The sequence below is a fragment of the Protopterus annectens genome, chromosome 3.part0 (genome assembly GCF_019279795.1).
Source record: "Protopterus annectens isolate FY-2018-M chromosome 3.part0, PAN1.0, whole genome shotgun sequence".
Taxonomy (NCBI): domain Eukaryota; kingdom Metazoa; phylum Chordata; order Ceratodontiformes; family Protopteridae; genus Protopterus; species Protopterus annectens.
Window position 1 is genome coordinate 894,489,490 of NC_056731.1, and position 20,784 is coordinate 894,510,273.

The following is a 20,784-nucleotide window of genomic DNA, read 5'->3' on the forward strand; positions in this document are numbered from 1 at the left end:
TGTTCAGTCTGCCCTTATTATATTGTACCCTGGTGGGATGACTTTGTTATCTTTTGTTCCTGGTTTGAGCCAGGTTTCTGTTAGACATAGGACATCAAAGGAATGTATGTCCAGTAGAGTATGCAGTTGGCTAATTTAATTGTTTAAGCTCTGTATATTAAGATGTGCTATCAATAAGGAGTTAGCAGTTTTGGTCAGGGTTATATGAGTGGTGGTTTGGGGCTGTTGGGGGTTAAGTAGGGTATTGTTAGGTCCTGGGTTAGGGTGGATATCCCCATGAAGAAGAGGGTGTTGTTGAAATGTATGTGAGAGCTTCAGGAGTTTGAAGAGAGTATATAGTGATCTTCTGGTTTGTTGGAGATTAATGTGGGCTAGCCTATGATACTTTGGGGAGAGGTAGGTTGAGGTAGAGGTGATGTTTGCATGGATGTGGGTAGTAGGTAGACTGGTAGGTGATATTTGTTTTAGAGGATGGAGGGGTGCAGTGATGTGTGAGTTTTCGTACCATGTAAGTATGAGAGGTATGAGTAGTATGTGTATTGCTGTAAGAGAGAGGAGTAAGTTTTTAAGTTTAGGCTGATATGATGCAAGCATTGTTTAATGGGTAGTGATGTAAGTAAAGTAGTAATAGGATAGATAAGAAAGCCAGGAAGGATAGATATAGTTTAATAGTGGAAGTAGTGAGGAGGGGAATGTGAGAAAGGGAGTGTCTGTATCTAGTGTGTAGGTAAAGGTAATGGGCTAAATGGATAATTAGGGGAAGGGGAGTGTCCTATGAGGTATAAATCTAGGAGCACTGGGGGTGGGTGGAAATGGGGGTAGGGTAGGAGAGCAGAGTGAGCCCACAGGGTGAACGGAGCGGGGTAGGAGCAAGTGGTTAAGGACTAGCAGAAAACCTATCTTTGTGCAGCTGAATTCTGAGGAACAGTTCAGTAGATACAGGTAAGTATGGAGGAGTAGAATCTGGGAAGTGCAAGGTAAGGGACAGTAGAGAGATGGTTATCAGGTATTGAGAGGGAGTCTCAGATAGAGTGATAATAGCAGGATAGGAAAGAGCTTCTAGGACTGTGCAGGAGAAAATTACTTAGGCTATCCTAAATTAATGTAGGGTCTGAGCCTTACACCAGTTAATGTGAGGGCAAACAGTGCTAGGAATCAGACTAGGCTATGTTGCCATCTAGTGGGCATATAATGAATTGCAGCTGAAGCTAGACATCAAAATATTAACAAGATGTTTTTCTTGTGTGAACGTATAAGCCATCAACATGAGAAACAAATCTAGATCATCTTTGAAAATGTATATACAAGTTTAGAGTAAATCACCCCAGATATTTATAAACAACAAGCTAGTATCTCCTTTCTCCGCCCCATTCTGTGCAAGGGGTCTAGATATCCCGACTATGTTTTTCTTCTTTAAACATACATATCCAAGCAACATAAAGTAGTAGAACCACACCATATTTGCATATAACTATACATGCATGGCAGTAAAGTTTCAGCTTTTCTATAGCACTGAGTGATAAATGTTAAATTTAAAAGCATTTAAACATTACATAGTAAATTTAAGTGCATAATGTTACTGCTATAATGGAATATCATTAAAACATTGGGTGTATTTTGCCTTATTTCCATTGAAAAGAGCCACAGCTAGACTGCACCCATATTGCTCAAAACAATAAAAACAGCAAAGGACTTAATTAACCATAATTTTAAACTTCAATTACAGCTGTAGATTTTATATTTGTAATGTTTTGACATAAACTGTTATTCTTCTATGTAATAGCAGGTAGGAGATAAAATCTGGATCAACTAGTGGGTAATATAATCATTTATGTTTGCCATTTATGTATAAATATCATACATACCAAGTTCTTTTGTTTTAGGGCTGTTAATATTGTATTTCTATTTCAAGGCACATTGCTATCACCTCAGAAATGGCACCTTTCACCTTCAGTGTGAACTTGATGTCCACATTGTCAATAAAGTAATTATCAATCTTCTGAGCTTTGTTGTTTATCAGGGATTACCCTGCAATTGTCTATAGCAGTTATAATATAACTAAATTGTTTCTAGTAACTGTGATGCTTTACGCATCAAACAGCTGTTGTTATTGCTACTTCCATGTCATGCCCTTGTAATGTGGAAATATAAGGATCGTTTTAAGTTTTACTAATAGAAATAAGGGGCATATCTTATAAATTATATTATTTATATGCCCAAACAATCCTTTACATAACATTTAACTGAGTGCACTTGAAAAGAAAGGGAAAGAAAATAAAAACAGTCATGTAGTATGTTTCAAAATTGAGTGCGTTTGTTTTGTCATGAAAGGGTTAAGGTTTGTATTATCAGATCACTCTGTTAGTGTGCATTAAAGCAGTTGTAAGGTAGCTCGAGCAGGAGTCTAGTTCATGACTAAAAGTTGATTACTAGGGTGGAAAATTAATGGAAAAGAACTCAAGCAGACCTTTCCTTAGTATTTTGGCTCTTGCTCACTAGATTAACTGAAAATCAAAATTATGAACATTTAATGCTAGCGCCTAAACATTTAAATTGTCACAATATGCTATCAAAACAAACAAATAAGTGCTAGTGTAAAGTATTGCAGTCCTGATAACTGTCTTTAAACAATATTCAAAGTTATCATATGTATCTTTAACTATAGGTAGATCTTGCACATTTCTCTCTATGTTAATTAATGTCCAATGTTGTACACAAAAGATAGCCATTATAGAAGGGGAACAAGTGCATTACTGAGTTCAAAAATGAGAAACATATAGCTAAATGTGGAATGTTCATTCATTAATTCTATTATTAATCTGCATGTAGCAAACATTTGTCTCAGATATTATGTAACCAATCAAACCACAGATGTAAGTTTAAAATATACTTGTCTTAGATTTTAACTTCTTGGCTTCATATTTATATATAAAAAGTTGTATTATGTATATATGTTTTAATAAGCTCATATCTGCAACTAATAATAATTCTTGGGTTTTTATTTTTTTAAACATTTTATTTTGTTTTCATTATAAACATATGCAAATGTACATATAACTACTACAATAAAACAAAAACAAAACTATTTACAATATTTACATTCATCCATGATAAACAATCATTTTATACGAGAAGTATTTGTTCAAAAGGTTCTCCAATTTTTGCCATGCTATTTTTATGAGTAATGTTATGAATTCTATAACAAATGGTTTGCAGTTCTTTTTTTACAAACAACTTTTGCTAAATTAATAAAATCTTTAAACATCAAATCTTGTTTACTTTTCCTGTTCAAAGTAATAACTTTTCTGGCAAATGCAAGACTTGACCAGAGTAAATTAATCTGAGATTTAGGTATTACATTAGGTATAGGAACACTGAATAAGATTAGTGAGTTAGAAATATGACAGTTATCAGACCATAAAGCATTTACACAATATCTGAAGTCTTTCCAGTATTGAACAACATTTCTACATTCAATGAACATGTGAACCCAGTTGGCCTCTAGTAATGTATCACATTTCCAACATTTACTTTCACTGTTTTTGAGTATAAGATTTATTTTATGTGGAGTATAGAAACTCCTATTCATAAATGTCCATGTATACAATCTCCAGTACAATGAAGAAGAGGTACCATACGTAGATGTCAATATTATTTTGGATTCATCAGATATTTGTTCTCCATTAATCTTTACATAGTAATTCCAAAACTCTGAATCAAACTTTAGAGTGTCTTCTCTTTGTATCGTATAGATAGGTGATATACTTAATTTTTTATTATCTGTCTTTTCAAGACACCTAGTAAAAACCTGAATCAAACTAGGTATAGATTCAGTCTCTAGGTTGATTGATACTCTCATTTTGTTTTCTATAACTTGTAATTAGTGTATAAACAACCAATTGTCTTGACTATTATCAAAACTACATAAAAGAGAGTTTAGTGATTTAATACTCTTATTTTCAATAAACTGATGCCAGAATATCAAGTTATTTTCCTTTAATTTTTGCATCACATTGATGTTGAAAGAATCTAGGCAATCAGGGGAGTATAGGGAAAATAAGAAATAAAATTGTTTAATATTGTAATTACAATCAATTATATTTTTTAAGTTATTAAATATTTGATTAATGCCATAAGAAAAATGATCAAACTTCTTATTAAATAAACAAAATTCACATAAAAGCCAATGAACTCTACTTATTCCATATTGTTCCTTAAATTGATTTTCTATAGTTCTGACATCAGTTATATGAATCTCATGCATTGTTTTCCAGCCAGATATATAGCTAGGTATGATCCAATGTACTATTATATTAATTATAACTGATTTGGAATAAAGAAGTAAGCTAGGGAATGCTATCCCATTACTGTTTCAAGCTCTAATGTGCCATGTATATGCAATCCTAGGTTTTAATGAGAACCATCAAAATTTAAGTAGTATGGAATCTAATTTTTTAAATAAGTTTTTGGAAAGGGGTAGTATCAATGACTGTATACAAAACAAAATTTTAGGTAAAATTATCATTTTAATTAAAAAGAGCCAATCTTCCATTGTGAAGAATGTTTTATTCTATCTTTTGATTAGTTCACTAATGGTGGTTATTAAATTATTGTAGTTTAGTTTAACAGACTATTTCCATGTACTCTTTATACTGACACCCACATATTCTAATACATCATTCTTCCAATTAAACAGGCTATTCTCTCTTAGATTTTTGTTGATCTTTTTGTTGATTACTAATGTTTTGGATTTATTATGATTAAATTTAAGCCCTGAAATTCTTTCAAACTTGCTTAAGGTATTTATAACATCATGCAAAGAACCATCAATATCACCCATTAAATTATCATCAGCAAATAATTGTATCTTAGGACAATAGTACTTATTAATTTGAAAGCCTTTTATACTTTGCTTGTTTCTGATATATGTAGCAAAAGGTTCTATTGAAAGAGCAAACAATAATAGTGACAAAGGATGACCTTGTATAGTTCCCTTGAGGATTTCTTGTGGTGAGGATAGACATGATCCGATTTTCACATAAGCTTGTGCCCCACTATAAATTTTCATTAATAAGTTGACAAAATCTGAGGAAAATTCAAAACCAATCAGAATTCTTTGTAGATAAGACCACCTAATAGAATCAAAAGCCTTTTCTATGCCTAGGCTGGTAATAGTTGTTTTTTTTTTGTATTTGCATGCTATGTCTATTAATGATAGTAATTTAATAATGTTATCTTGCACTTTTCTATGAAGAATAAACCCTGTCTGATCATTATGTATTAGATTAGGTAATATTTTCTTTATCCTATTAGCTAATATTGTCATAAAAATTTTATAATCAGTGTTTAGTAATGAAATTGGCCTATATGAATCACAAGATTTGGGGTCCTTACCTTGTTTTAATATGGGGAGATAATTGAATATTTCCATTATGGAGGTGTTATACATTTTTTCTTAACCATAGTAAAGGCACTAATCATTTTCTTTATTATATATTCAGGATAAATCTTATATAGATTAGGAACTATTCCATTCAGTCCTGGAGCTTTATTATCTTTTACATTTTTTATTTGCTCTTTCACTTCTGTTAGTGTTATTTGTTTATTTAATATGTTATTTTGTTGCATTGATACTTTAGTATTTATATTTTCTAGAATAAAAGTATTTATTACATTATCTGTCTCCAAAAGTGGTGTGTTGTTATTTATATCTTTATAGTAGTTTTTGAACACTTCTAATGTACCCATTAAGTTAGATGTACTCTTAACTGAACCATCACTTTTATATTTAATCTCATTAGTGAGATTCTGATTGTTTTTTTTTTTTTTTGGATCTTACCACTATTTTATGTAGCTATTTGGAATTTACAGCATACGATTGTAAATTCAACTTTTAGTTATGTAAGCAGGAATTTTCTGTAGAAATCTTAAATCATCAGTATGTGTAGTTAATGTAAAGTTTATAGCATTATGGTCTGAAAGTGAACAAGCCATTATAGAGACATCACTTATTTTAGAGTATATATTATTTGATACAAACATCTTATCAATGTTTATTTGTGTACCAAACCAATATTAATAGTGAGTATAGAATAATGAATAATTTTCTCTTAGACCATGTATATCTTTAAGGTTCATCTGGTTTGTAAAGTCATTTAACTTCTTGGCTTGAGATGTTAGTTTTATTTTACCATTTTTAGAAGTATCATTGCCTGATAATAGGCAGTTAAAATCACCTGTTGCTATGATTTCTCCTTTTGCATTTAAAGTAATCAGCTTTAGATATTTGTCAACATATTTAGTACTCAGTCCTGGTATCCAGTATGTATTAATCAAAGGATAATACTTCCTATTGATTTCCAAAATAACCATGCTTAGCATCCCATCATTATCTGAAATTATATCTATAATTCTTGGCATAATATAAGTATTTTTCCATAGAATAAGAGTGCCCCTTCTCTTAGCCTTAAAACATAAATCAGCCAGAATGGTATAGCCATTGGATGAGTATTTTTGTAGATCTTTTTTTAATAGATGGGTTTCCTGTAAAAAGATGATCTAGGCTTTATGCATTTTGATATATTTAAACAAACCAGCTCTTTTGACGTTATTGTTCAAACCATTAATATTTAATGATAAACATTTATAAGACATTGGCTGTAATGTGTATGTTATTACTAATTCAAAACAGTGTAAGAAACTTCTCTGTGTGGAAGATTTTCAGTCCATATATTTCTAGTGATTCACTGTATATTAATCAGATTAGACAATAGTAGTAGAAGTAGGGAACATAAACTCAAGTCAAAAAGTAATAATAGAAAATATATAATTCTACAGCATTACTAAGTATTCAAAAGTAATCCAAGCAAGGCATGCAGTCTGTTTCTAGTCGAAAATCCTTTATTAAGTACACAGACAAGCGATCGAAGTAAAACAAAAATAGAGTAATAATTTCCTCACAAGCTTTCTAAATATATATATACTTTTTATCAAGCATGGGAGTGGTTTATTGTGCTGTAAAACAAAGTGTTATTGGTACACATGTTAAATTCACATCCCTTCCCCCATCAGTGTGACATTCGAGCTGGTCCTGCCCTACCTAGTAGCTGTCATAATAATATATAGCCCTAATGTACTTTAATGGTACATCTTATTTAACCAAATTATTAAGTCTGTGATTTTATACAAGGCAATATACTACATGGCTGGAAATATATCAACCTTAGTTCATTTTGCGATCAAAAATTATATATAAATATACACATATACATTTTGCATGTAAAAATCAGTTTCTATTTTCATAACCTATTGTTAACATCCAGATCCTGGATCGCATAGACATGGGTGATCTTGAAGGAGACATCCCGAATATTCTGGAGAAACAGGAACTCATGTGGCAATTAAAGCTGAACTCTTTTAGAAAGCCTGGACTAAACTACTACTGTTTAATTAAAAGTGCACTGGAACTTAGAAAATTGCCACATTGTTTACATGATTAATTGTTATTTTATTTTTTTTTCTACAAATTGTTTTTTAAATACCATTTTAAATCATTTGAAATTTAAGTGTATATTTTGTTTCCATCATCATACATATATATTTTTTATTTTTTCTGGTTCTCTTTTTTCCACTTTATTCAAAATGATGGTAATAACAATACTAACTAATTATACAATTATATAGGTTTTTAGGGTTCTTGTACACAGACCTGAAGAAGTCTAGAAGGATGAAAGCGATCTTTGTTAACAATAGGTTATGAAAATAGAAACTGAGTTTTACATGCAAAATGTATATGTGTATATTTATATATAATTTTTGATCGCAAAATGAACTAAGATTGATATATTTCCAGCCATGTAGTATATTGCCTTGTATAAAATCACAGACTTAATAATTTGGTTAAATAAGATGTACCATTAAAGTACATTAGGGCTATATTTTTTTTTTTTTCAAATAATTCTTTTATTTTTCAAAATATGAAACAATGCATACTGAGAAAGGAAAAACATTACAGTTATGCACATTAAAATGCAACGATGAATAATTACAGAATATTGTGAGTTACCACATAGTTTAGCAATGATACATATGAGAAGGAAAGGAACAGCACGATGAGAGCATTGTAATCAATTTAACCAAAAACAATTATATACAATATTTACAACAAAATGTGCTACATTTCCTCTGCAGTGGTATTGCACAAATATAATATTAAATGGGTTAGCAGTGGTTCTCCGATACATTAACAGGGATAAGGATACCTGTTGTACTCAAGGTATGAATGGGAAGTTATTCAGTAAGAATCAAATCTATAAGTTTCTTCCATAGTTTACCAAAATAAGCTCTCTTTTTGGGGCCTTTTATAATGAATTTATGAGCTGAGATGTGTTTGAAAGCCATCTCTTTGAAACCATTCCAACTAAGTTTGGTGCGATCTAACCAATTTTAGTGATGTATAGTTTAATAAGTGAACAGAGAATAATTAAAATGTGGAGTTGTACTTTAGATAATTTGGAGGTAGGAATATGGAGAATGGCTGTTTCACGAGAGGGTGGAGGTGTAGTAACCCATTTTTGTAAACGAACTTTAGAGAGCACCAGAGTTTGTAAGAGTGGTTGCAATACCACATAATGTGTAGTAGATCCGCCTCGGATGGGGACAACAGGTACACGAGGGGATGAGTTGGGGTTAAATTTATTGAGTATTACAGGAGTGTAGTAGGAATTATTGTTTAGCATCAGTTGGGTGTATAAGAGTTTTTAAAAGGGAGAGTTCTAAAGTAGATTTTATAGCTGAGAGTTTTTGGTCCTCTGAAATAGGAGAACCAACGGTATTCCAATAGTTGGAGAAGAGACAGTTTGAGTTGTATAGCAAAGTATTCAGTAGTTTGTAAGAGGATGAAATTGTTTTTTTAGTGCTCGATATTACAGATATAGTTTCAACTAATTTGTTAATTTCCTGAGGGTTGGGAGAAAGATTGAAATGTTGTGCAAGTATAATTTCTCTTAGTTGTCGGAAGAATAACTGTGTATTTGTTATTGGTTCCAAGAATTAACCGTAGCTCAGGAAGAGATTTTGACCTATGTTTGAGGATGTCCCATACATTGAGATCCTTGATGAGAGGAAATTTAGTAAGGTCCAACATTACATTATTGATTTTGATGTTTGGATTTTGATGGAGTGGTTGGAGCAGGGGTAGAATATTTTCCAGTTTGATGTCTTTAATAAGTTTTGGAAAAGCCTAATTTTATGTTTCAGAGAATGTGCTAGATTACAATTGTTTATAGAAAAGTGGATAGGAAGGAATAGCCTGAGGATTAATTTTGTTAGAAATAATATGGTGATGCCAGATTTTTAACCATGATGGAGAGGGTATGATTTTTGCTGCTAAAATTTGAAATAGACCAGACTCTGTTTGAGCAGATAATCTTGTAGTACAGTTGAAAGTTTGGAAGGCCTAACCCCTTTCCCCTTAGGATAAGTTAATTTAGAGTAAGAGATCCTGACTGACTTCGGGAACCAGATGAACCTAGCTAGGTCTTTTTCAATTTTGGAAAAGAAGTTATTAAAGACTACCATATCCAAGCATTGAATTGATATAAGAGTCTGGGTAAGACATTCATTTTCACTATTGCTACTTTGGACAAGAAAGCTAAATTCATAAGTTTCCATCTTTGTAGATCTTGCTGGATGGTGGACCATGTTTTTAGTAGGTTATTTTGGAGCATGGAAGCTTGGTTATGTTCAAAATGGATACCTAGATATTTAAGGTTATATGTTATTTGTAAAGAGGACTCAGGGAAATAGAAAGATTTGTGGGAGTTGGGATTGATTGGGAAAATATGTGATTTTTTATTGTTAATTAGGTAGTCTGATGCAGTAGAGAAGTACTTGATGGCATCAAAGATTTTGGGTAGGTCTGAGTTGGGAAACTGGAAGTATAGATTTATATCATCTGCAAAAGCTGATAGTGCAACATGTGTGTTTAGGATTTTAGGAATGTTGTGGTGAGTATTCTGCACGATATATAAAAAGAAGGTCGATAAAATGTTAAAGAGAAAGGGTGAAAGTGGGCAACCCTGTCTTGTTCCATTAGTAATCAATATTGGCTTGGATCTTTGTTTGTTTATGTAAAGGTATGTGTAAGACTTTGTATAAAGTGTTCTGATCATATCCGAGAAGGATTTAGGTATATTGAAATGGAACAAAGTAGCAAACAAAAGTCCCAGTTGACTCTGTCAAAAGCCTTAGAGGCATCCAAAGTTAGGCATATATTGGTTTTGTCTTTTGGTAAATTGTATTAGGGAATCCAAAGTTAGGTATTATCCCATGTGTGTCTATTGCTCATAAAACCAGCTTGGTCAGGGAAATTAAAGACGGAGTATCTTTTGTAATCTATTAGCTAAAATAGCAGCAAGAATCTTAATGTCAACATTTATTAACGAGATTGGTCTGTAATTGTGTGGGTCTGCTTTGTCTTGTTTATTTTTTAATAGTAAGATGGTTTTGAGTTGTTCCAATGTAAGTCAGTAATACCCTCCTTTATGATACAGTTAAAGACTTTCAATAGGATGGAGGATATTTTTGGGCAAAAGGCTTTGTAGAAGTTAGTAGTGAAGCCATCAGGGCCCGGAGATTTGCCTCTTTAAGGTTGTTTATGATGTCTTGGACTTTGAATGGTAAATGGGCAGATAAGAGAGACTTGATTAGGTTCAAGAGAGGGAAATTAATGGAATTAAGAAAAGACTCCATCTGGGGTTTGAGAGTATCGTGTTTATTGTTACTATAGATATCTGAAAATAATTCAAAGAATAAATGTATTATTTCAGAATCTGAATTGTAGATTTTCCCTTGATAGTGAAGGGTGGATATTCTGGGAGCACCGTTATTATTTTTAATATTCTTGCCAAAGTTCTTGAGGGATTTGAGCCCATTCAGAATATGTTGCTATAAATTTTGTTCCTGTAGGGAATAATTCTGTGAGTGAAGTTCTAGTAATTCTTGCGCTGGAGTTGATCAGTACTTCAGTTTTTGGGTCTGAGATAATCTCTGACTTTTTCTAAAGATGAGAGTTTAAAGGATAGAGTATTTTCTTTTTAATGTTGAGTTTTTAAGAAAGGAAGCTTTGCTAATCAAAAACCTCTCATTTCAGCTTTACAGGCCCATTGAATGTCTGGAGGATTAGGATTTTGTAAGATTAATGTCGAGAACCAACAACATGTTATTAATTTTATTTAATATATCTTTATTATTTAGTAGGTTATTGTTAAGGGTCCAGTTAGCAAAGGTAAAATCAGGCGTGTTGAATCTAATTTTAAGAGAGATTTTGCATGATCGGAGAGAGATCTGGGTTCAATATTAAAAGTATTTTTAAATTTAGATAGGGGTCCAAATCAGAAGGAAGTCTAGACGTGACCAAGATTTGTGACAATTAGAATAGAAGGTATATAAATTTTCTTTGGTAAATATTACTAAAAGTGATAGTGTCTACAAGATTAAAATCTGAGATAAGTTCCTCTAAGGCTATAGAAGCTTGGAAGTTATAAGAGGAGGATTTGCTGGTGCAATCTAGGCTAGGGTCTATTACCACATTCCAGTCCCCTCCTACTATGAATAAGTAATTTGGAAATGAGTTTAGTATGTTATAGATTTCTAAGATAAAAGTTTGTTGTTGAGAGCAAGGACCATATAGGTTCAAGAACATAATTGGTTTGGAGGAATCTGGGAGTGTAGAGGTGAAATAACACCATCTGCCGTTTGTATCGGATTTATATTCATTAATAGCTTCCTGAATTGTTTCAATTATAATGGTCACCGGGTTCGAGTTTGTGCTATCACCAGCACTTATTATGGACCTGATCCATTTTCTATTTTTTATATTCTCCCATTCATTTTCAGATAGGTGTGTTTCCTGGAGAAAGCTAATATTAGCCTGGGATTTAAAAATCAGGTGGAGAAACAGTTTTTTTAGCGGTATTTGTAAGCCTTTGATATTCCAAGAGTCAACGGCCCAACTCATGTAAGTTAAAAACTAACAGGGTATAAGGAAACATTATATATTTGGAGACTTAATGTAATATATGGGTAAAATAATGTGTGTTGGAAAGAGACTGCCTTGTGCTTGCAATAGGCAGAGATGGAGATGGAGAACCTTATCATATCTGTGTCAGCAAAAAGTTTGGATGTAGAGGAGGAAGTAGCAAAATACTCCTTCTGACATGCCCCGGTGCCTACCCACCTAAACCCCTTAGGCGAAGAAGTGTAAAAACTAACAAAAGAAAACCCTAACAGTTCTATACATATATACATAAAAATTCTCATCCAAAGGGTTATCAAACTAGATCCCTACTACAGTGCACATACAGCATCCGTAAGTAAATGCTACACCTACTAGTATGTCATGTAAGTATGACCTTGTGTAAATAAACATACGCTTGTAAGCCTAAACGCTTAAGCTTAATGTATGTGAGAAATGTAAATCTATGAATACCATATATAACAGACTTATTTCAAGTATTAGCATTTCTTAAGGAATTTCACACACAACAGGTAAATTGTAGAATTGGTATAACCCTAAAGCATTATTAAGCTCGTCGTATGCAAGAGCCTGATACTAGTGAATCTGACAGTATAACAAAAGTTGTAAATGGTTGAAAAGCTAAACAGAATAAGTAGTTGTGGTGTTGTTCGGGCAAAAAGGTATTTCCAATGAGTAGACTCTGATAATAGCAGAGCTAGTTTAAAACTAAGAGTCTTGTTGTGTTGTTGAGATCCTCCCTCTCTCTGTGTTTACCATTTACCAGATTTAAGCACTACTGATTTGGGTATAAGTGGTCTTTAAAACCCCTACATAGCTTTTAACTGCCAGCTAAGTTAAATTAAATCATTACATTTGTTTTACAGCATTATGTCAGACTCCATGGCCACCCCGCCCCCATTAGCAATTGACACACAGGGTCTTATTTCTTTCTTAAATTCCCAACTCTATATGGAAACTTCTCTAGCTGTAAACTGCAGCCAGTTCAATAAAACAGAAAGACAGTGTAAGTGTATCTATATGCTGATTATTACAAATGAACAAGATTTGCTAAAGATATGAGTTTGTTTAGTTAATTATAATGTAACATCCTGCTACAGTCAGAACTAAAAAACTCTTCCTGACATCTATTATGTTTCTATGTGAGTTGTGTATTTGTTAGTGAAGGTGTTTATGCCTTTACTTTATATGCTTTTTGCAACATAGGGTCGAGGAGTTTAAACAGACCATCATGGTCCTCATTTAACGAACTGAGTGTCCCAACAATAAAAACTGTTTGCAAACCTGTACTATGTACAGGGATCCAACACAGTAAGCAGGACCTTTAATTATGTTCAGCTATAAGCGCGATTGAAGGAGAACAGACCTAGCGAGCGTACACTTCAAGAGTCCCAGCAAAAGAAGTCCCACTGGAAACCTCGCGACGAAGATGCGTTCCTTTCTTGACACGTGGATCTGTCTTTGAACAGAAGGATGGATGTTTTTACTGTTATAAACAGTCTCAGATCTGTTAAATAGGCAATGTTGACGCTGAATTAGAGAGCGACGATGTCCCTGAAGCCTCCGGTGAGTGAATTAAGCATCTGAGGTGTAAAACTGCTGAAACGCTTGTGCTGGAAGATTATGCATTTATCCAAGATCAGGAACCTTGTTAAATATTTTAAGGAAGATCTCTTTTGCTTCATTTTGGGAGGTTACAGTATATTTAGTTTCATGTTGGGAAAAGATCAGAGTATTTGGGTAACGCATTTGAAATCTAATGTTTCTTTCAATTAGGTCTGAACAAAACGGAGCTAGTTTCTGTCTGTTTTCCTTAATGGAGATGGGTAAATCTTGTGTAAAAGTTAATTTGTGATTATTCCACAGGAAATTTTTATTTTTTTTTGCTGCATATAAAATCTGTTGAACTGTCTGGAAATTCAGTAGTCTTGTGTATATTTACAGGAGCTAAGGAATCTTGTCTTTATGAAGCTCTCTCAATTGTGATATTTTTCCCCTTCTGGGTGAAGAAGTGATTCAAATATTTGTTTTGTTATAGCAAGTAAGCCTTGACTGTCATAGCTCTCTGGGAGACCTCTTATTAATATATTATTACGTCTGCTTCTAGCTTCTAGATCTGTAAGTTTTGTCTGTAGGTCTAATAAAGAGGCTGTTTTGGCACGCAGATCATCAGATACGGATTGTAGTTGGAACTCATTGGATTGTACCTTTTGCTCAAGTGTGTCTACTCTGTCCACAATTTGATTGATTGATTTACCTATGGTTGAAAGTTGTTCGAGAAGCTTTGTATGGCAGATTGGATGGGCTGAAGGGCCTGCTTCAACTCATCCATGTGGAAGCTAGAGTCTTCTTTACTATTTGTATCACTTTGATAGGCTCCGCATTTTGTTTATTTGTTCTCTGCCTTTTGAAAGGACTTCTTTTCAGGTGAAAAATTGCTGAGGCTTTGGCTTTAATTGTTTGAGTTTCCATTGTAAAAGAGTCATTTGTTGTTTTTGTCTGTTTAGCCATGTGGAGTTAGAGGTGTTTCAAGTAGGAGCAGGCCTCCCTGAGTTACTTGTGGAAATAACACTGTGGAAGAGCCAGAGATGATGAAAGTCTATTATGAGTTATTTCCCACTGCGAAGGTGATGCAATTACCGAAGAAATTAAGGTAAAGTAGCTCTTTTCGAAGTGTGTAGTATCTTAGAAAAAGTAGTTGAGGTGAGGAGCTCTGTGCATAGGCTGTTCACTAGTCGACCACCATTTTGGAATCATCACATTAGGGCTATATATTATTATGACAGCTATGAGGTAGGGCTTGACCAGCTCGAATGTCACACTGATGGGGGAAGGGATGTGAATTTAACATGTGTACCAATAACACTTTGTTTTACAGCACAATAAACCACTCCCATGCTTGATAAAAAGTATATATATATTTAGAAAGCTTGTGAGGAAATTATTACTCTATTTTTGTTTTACTTGGATCGCTTGTCTGTGTACTTAATAAAGGATTTTCGACTGGAAACAGACTGCATGCCTTGCTTGGATTACTTTCGAATACTTAGTAATGCTGTAGAATTATATATTTTCTATTATTACTTTTTGACTTGAGTTTACGTTCACTACTTCTACTACTATTGTCTAATCTGATTAATATACAGTGATTAACTAGAAATATATGGACTGAAAATCTTCCACACAGAGAAGTTTCTTACACTGTTTTGTTTTTAGACCCACTACACTTTAGTGGGTTGTTTTGAGACTTCAGGGATACCACGGAGATTACTTATTTTTTATTACTAATTCAAAAACCTTTCTTCCATGTTGACTTGAAATCTACTGAAAACTTACTTATTACAGATGCATAATGTGTATTACCCACTACTTTCAAAAACCCCAAACTATTTACAAACACATACATGAAACATATAAATGACAAGAAACTATCTTAACTTGCAACATTTACTGTATATACTGTTGATAATCAATATCTTGTCATTGTATTAAAGCCAACAACCTGTAATGTTTACTATTGCTGCAACTTTGTATCTCTATTGATCATGTACATGATGTGGAGCTTTTCTCCCCGGGCATCCGCTGAAAAAGGACCTGTGTCCAGTCAGAATTTCCCGGTAAACAAATGTAAATAAATAATAATAAAATAAAAAATAAATAAATAAAGTTTCTGGTTTAGTCAAAAACTTAACTAAACCATCCATCCACCACCTCTCCAATACCAAACAACACAAATTCTCCATCTCTGCTTAGAATATAGTATAAAAACAAAAAAGAAAAGCATTATGAAAACAACTAAAGAAATCTGAATCCATGAAATATACATTAGAATGAGATTGTTCAATATAGCTGAAGCTACATGAATATGTCACATAATAGCACCTCTAATACATAGATATGCCAGAAATACACATCAAATCAAAGTATGTATAAACATTAGAAGCTGAAGGTTAAAAAGATTGTCATTATTTCCAAGACTTTTCAAGAAACATCAGATAATTTAACCATTTTGTCAGTCATCTGTGTAACATTTTTTGTAAGGATCTGTTGAATATATATATATATATATATATATATATATATATATATATATATATATATATATATATATATATATATATATATATATATATATATATATATATATATATATATATATATATATATATATATATATATATATAAATAAAAAAAAAGCTTATTACAACAAAACAATTATATTTTGCAATTTAACACATATTATGCATATGTATTAACAATATCTATGTTGAAGTCTTTCATTAGGAAGGGGGAGAGAGAAGGGGAAAAAAAGAAAAAAGGGGCCTCACAACCCTCTGTTTAGTTACTAAAGGTTTAGTTATATAACATAAGTCTGGAGTTAATATGCATAATAAGTTTTCTAATGCAGCTCCTAGTTCACTTGATGTCATTTAGTTACTAATAGTGTCATTGAATTTGCAGAATGTATGCATCTATAAGAGAACATAGGCATTTTCAAAGGAGTTAAACACTTTTATCAGAACTAATTATTTACCATTTAAAGTATCTAATGAAGGATAACAGAATTTCAAGAGAAAAGAATTCTAAGTACAACCATTTAACAAATGCAAAAGGTCAAATTATGTCATCACTATTGTTTCCTCAAGCTGCAGCTTCATAAACTTGTTAAAAAGTATCTAAATAGGCTCATGCACAACAGAAGTTATCTCTAATGAAGAAAAAAGAATTTTCAGTGGGGAATTCAGATCTTGAAGCTTTTAGAGTTTACAGAAAGCAAAAAAAAAACACTCAAGCTGCCTTGTTAGTGCATGTCATGAATCTCAAGAATGAGAACAGTCACACAGACCATCAGTTTCCTCACAAAACATCAACATCATGAAAAGATCAACTCTTTCATATAAAAACAGCTATTTAGAAGTAACAGCAGCTGCCTCAAGTCAGAAATCATATTATAACATTTCAATCATTTACTCACCAGTTAACCAGGCCAGAAAGAGAGAGAGAGAGAAGAAAAGGAACCTAATATATATATATATATATATATATATATATATATATATATATATATATATATAAAACTTATATTTAGCTATCTATAAAACACCATTAATGCACTGTATTAATGTTTAAATGTATCTAAACAAAGAGTCTAAAACATCTAGTTAGAAACACTAATCAGAAACACCTTGTTACCCCACCACTGACCCACTAGAAAAAATGTATTTTGGTGTTGTCAAATTATACTATTACTGAAGAAATAGGAGACATACACCGTTTGTAGATATTTAAAAGGGAAACGTATGTAAAGTACTTTTAATGGGGAAAGGAGTGAAAAGGAACATTGGTAATAAAAAAATAGGAAGAAAGAAAAGTGAGAGAGATAATGTTATTTAAATACTTAGTACTATATGTAATTAGAAGAAGTAGATATAGAAAGGAAAAGAGAAAGTTAATAATAAAAATTATTCACATTACCTTACATCATAGAGACTTTCAAGAATCAATTATATTATGATTCATAAAACAAAACATTTAAAATTAGAAGGAATTTATTCATTTGTCTTTTAGTTTCTTTGTTTTGTTTGCTCCTTCCTTCACAGACCATCCATTTTTTTGTTGCCTGTCTCTTCAAACTCTGGGATGACCATTCCATTTCTTCTATGTCTGATAGTATTTTGTTCTTTTGGATACATTTTACTGCTTCTTGTAGGGAATCAAAGATCTTCACTCCTTCTGGCAAGGTGATTTTTATTCTTGCAGGAAAAACAATTTGAGCTTTAATATTGGCTTTTTTCAGGGGCTTAATTAGAGGAACACACTCCTTTCTTCTGGATATGAATGTAGAGGTGTAGTCATTGTCAATGAATACCTTTTTCAGCCATCTTGATAGGGGAATTAGTCCAAGCTGATTTCAGACACACTTCCCCATTACTGCTACACTATTCCAAGATAGCTTAATGCTACACATATACAAAATACAATTGACAACAACCTGTACCACAAAACTATCAGATAAATACCACATAAAAACAACACATAGTATAAAACACATATTACTTATCACAAAAACACTTCTCATATCAGGAGACATCCACCCTAATCCAGGACCAAGCAACTCCCTACTCCCACCCAAACAAAGGTCAGACTTACTAATCATTAACATAAATACCAGGAGTATAACTAACAAACTCCTGGATTTCCAAACACTCATAACCCACTACTCTCCAGACATAATAACCGTCACTGAGACCTGGTTAAAACCTAACATCCAGAGCATATAAATTCTCCCACCAGGATATAATATATTAAGATGGGACAGAACAAATTAAAAGGGTGGTGAAGTAGCCATACTCTTTAAAAACACACTCAACATAAAACTCTTAAAAATCCCAATCCCTACATTTCAGAATGCCGAAACCTTAATCTCAACTCTAGCTATAAACAACACCAAAAGCATCAACATTATCTGCTGTTACATCCCCCCAAATAACAACTCTCCTACCATAGAAGAAATGTTACAATGGATCTCAGACAAACTACCCAATAAAACCATTCTCTTAGGTGACCTAAACACAAACTGGTTAGCTTGTAACTCTAACATCCCCACTAACCATATCAACCTCTATGGCTTTACCCAACTCATTCATGAACCCATTAGAGAAGACAAGAAATTCCACAAACACTCAATCTTAGACTGGACACTAGTAAATTACCCAAAGGCAAAACTATTACACTAGATGTCTACCAGACACCCTGAGTGATCACATCCCCACATTCCTTCTGCATAAACGCTCCAACCTTTCCAACCCTATCATTTATAGACAAGTCAGAGACAACAGAAAACTAAATACACAGGATCTTAACTATATTCTAAGACAATGTAATTGGAACCCACTACTAACATTAGACTTAGATCAAGCAGTAGACTACTTCAGTAGCACTTTCACTAGCATCCCCAACTCAGTTGCACCCATTAGAAGGATCACAGTCAAGTCAAATTATGCCCCATGGCTAAGCAGGGACACAAGAGCCCTACTAAAAGCCAGAGATAGATCATGGAAAGCCTGGAAAAGAGATAACACATACCTATCCAAACAAAACTACCAAAAACTAAGAAATCAGGCAAAAAGACAAACCAAACTCGATAAACAAAACTATTTTCTCAACAGCCAAACCAAACACACAAGAGACCTACAAAAGGTCTGGCATGCCATCAACTCCCTACTTAACCCAGGCAAAATATCCACTCCTACTCCCACCACCGACAATAACACCACAGACATTGCCTCCCAGTTTAACCACCAATTCACTGAATCAATTCTATCACTATCCTCTCCAGTCTCCAGAACCTACCTTTCAGACATCCCTAGCCAACCCCTTAATAATATCCCTTCTTTCACTCTCTCACCTGTCCCTACCACAACTATTAAAAAACTCCTACAAAAACTCAAACCCACCACCCTTGCTGTAGTCAACCTACCAGCCAACTACTTAAAAATATCAGCTGATTCCCTTTCGTACCCTGTATCCATCCTTATAAACTGCTCCATACAGGAAGCCTACATCCCAAAGTTATGGAACAAATCATACATAATCCCTCTTCACAAAGGAGGAAATTCTTACAACTTCTCTAACTGCTGCCCTATAGTCATCCTACTCTCCCTTATCCAAAATACTTGAGAGGTGTATTCACTCCCAAGTTATGCAATTTCTGAACTCTAACAACCTCTTTTCACCCACACAACATGGCTTCCGATAGCACCATAGCACTACAACCGCTCTTCTATCTTTTACAAATATGGTAAACCTACACAGAAACAACAACAACTTCATATCAGAAATATTCCTAGCTCTATCCAAGACATTTGACATGGTGTCACACACCATGCTACTGGATTCCATAAGCTCCCTGTCCTTTGCCCCTTCCACCATAGCATGGTTTAAATGCTACTTGTCAGACAGACAGCAGTCTGTCCAATGGCAAAACACACTATCTCGCCTACTTCCAACCATGATAGGAGTTCCACAGGGTTCAATATTAGGCCCCCTACTCTTCTCCATATTTACTAACAGCCACCATACCTCCACCCAACATGCCTCACTCATACAGTGCACAGATGACTCAACTCTCATCTGCTCTGCACCATCACTCACTACCCCTCAAAACCTGCTCAATAATCCTTCACTTCAGTAGAAAACTGGGTTACCCAGATCCAGCTCATCCTTAATCCCAACAAGACCAAACTACTCATATTCGGTCCCAACAAAACTAAAACTACCCATCAACTTTTTACTATCATATCCAAGAATGGTACTAACATCTCCCCATCTGACCATACCAAAATCCTTGGTGTAGAAATCGATAACAAACTACTGTTTGATATTCTCATCTTGCAAGCAATCAAAAAGATCCACACAAAATGGGTACACTATACAGACACAGAAAATTTCTATCTGATCAAGCATGAATTACACTTGTCCAAACACACCTACGATCCACCCTAATGTACGCCGCACCAATCCTTACCCATATAAAAAACAGGACCTTGAACGACTTCAGTCATGCTACAATAAAATTGGCAGATTTGCTAATAACTCCACCTGTAAAACACACCACTGTCAGGCACTGCAAGAACTTAAATGGCTAGAACTTCCTCAGCTAATCAACTATCACCAACTAACACTTGCCTACAATATTTTGAACTATCCCTACAACACCCCATCTCTTAACCAACTACTAACCAACC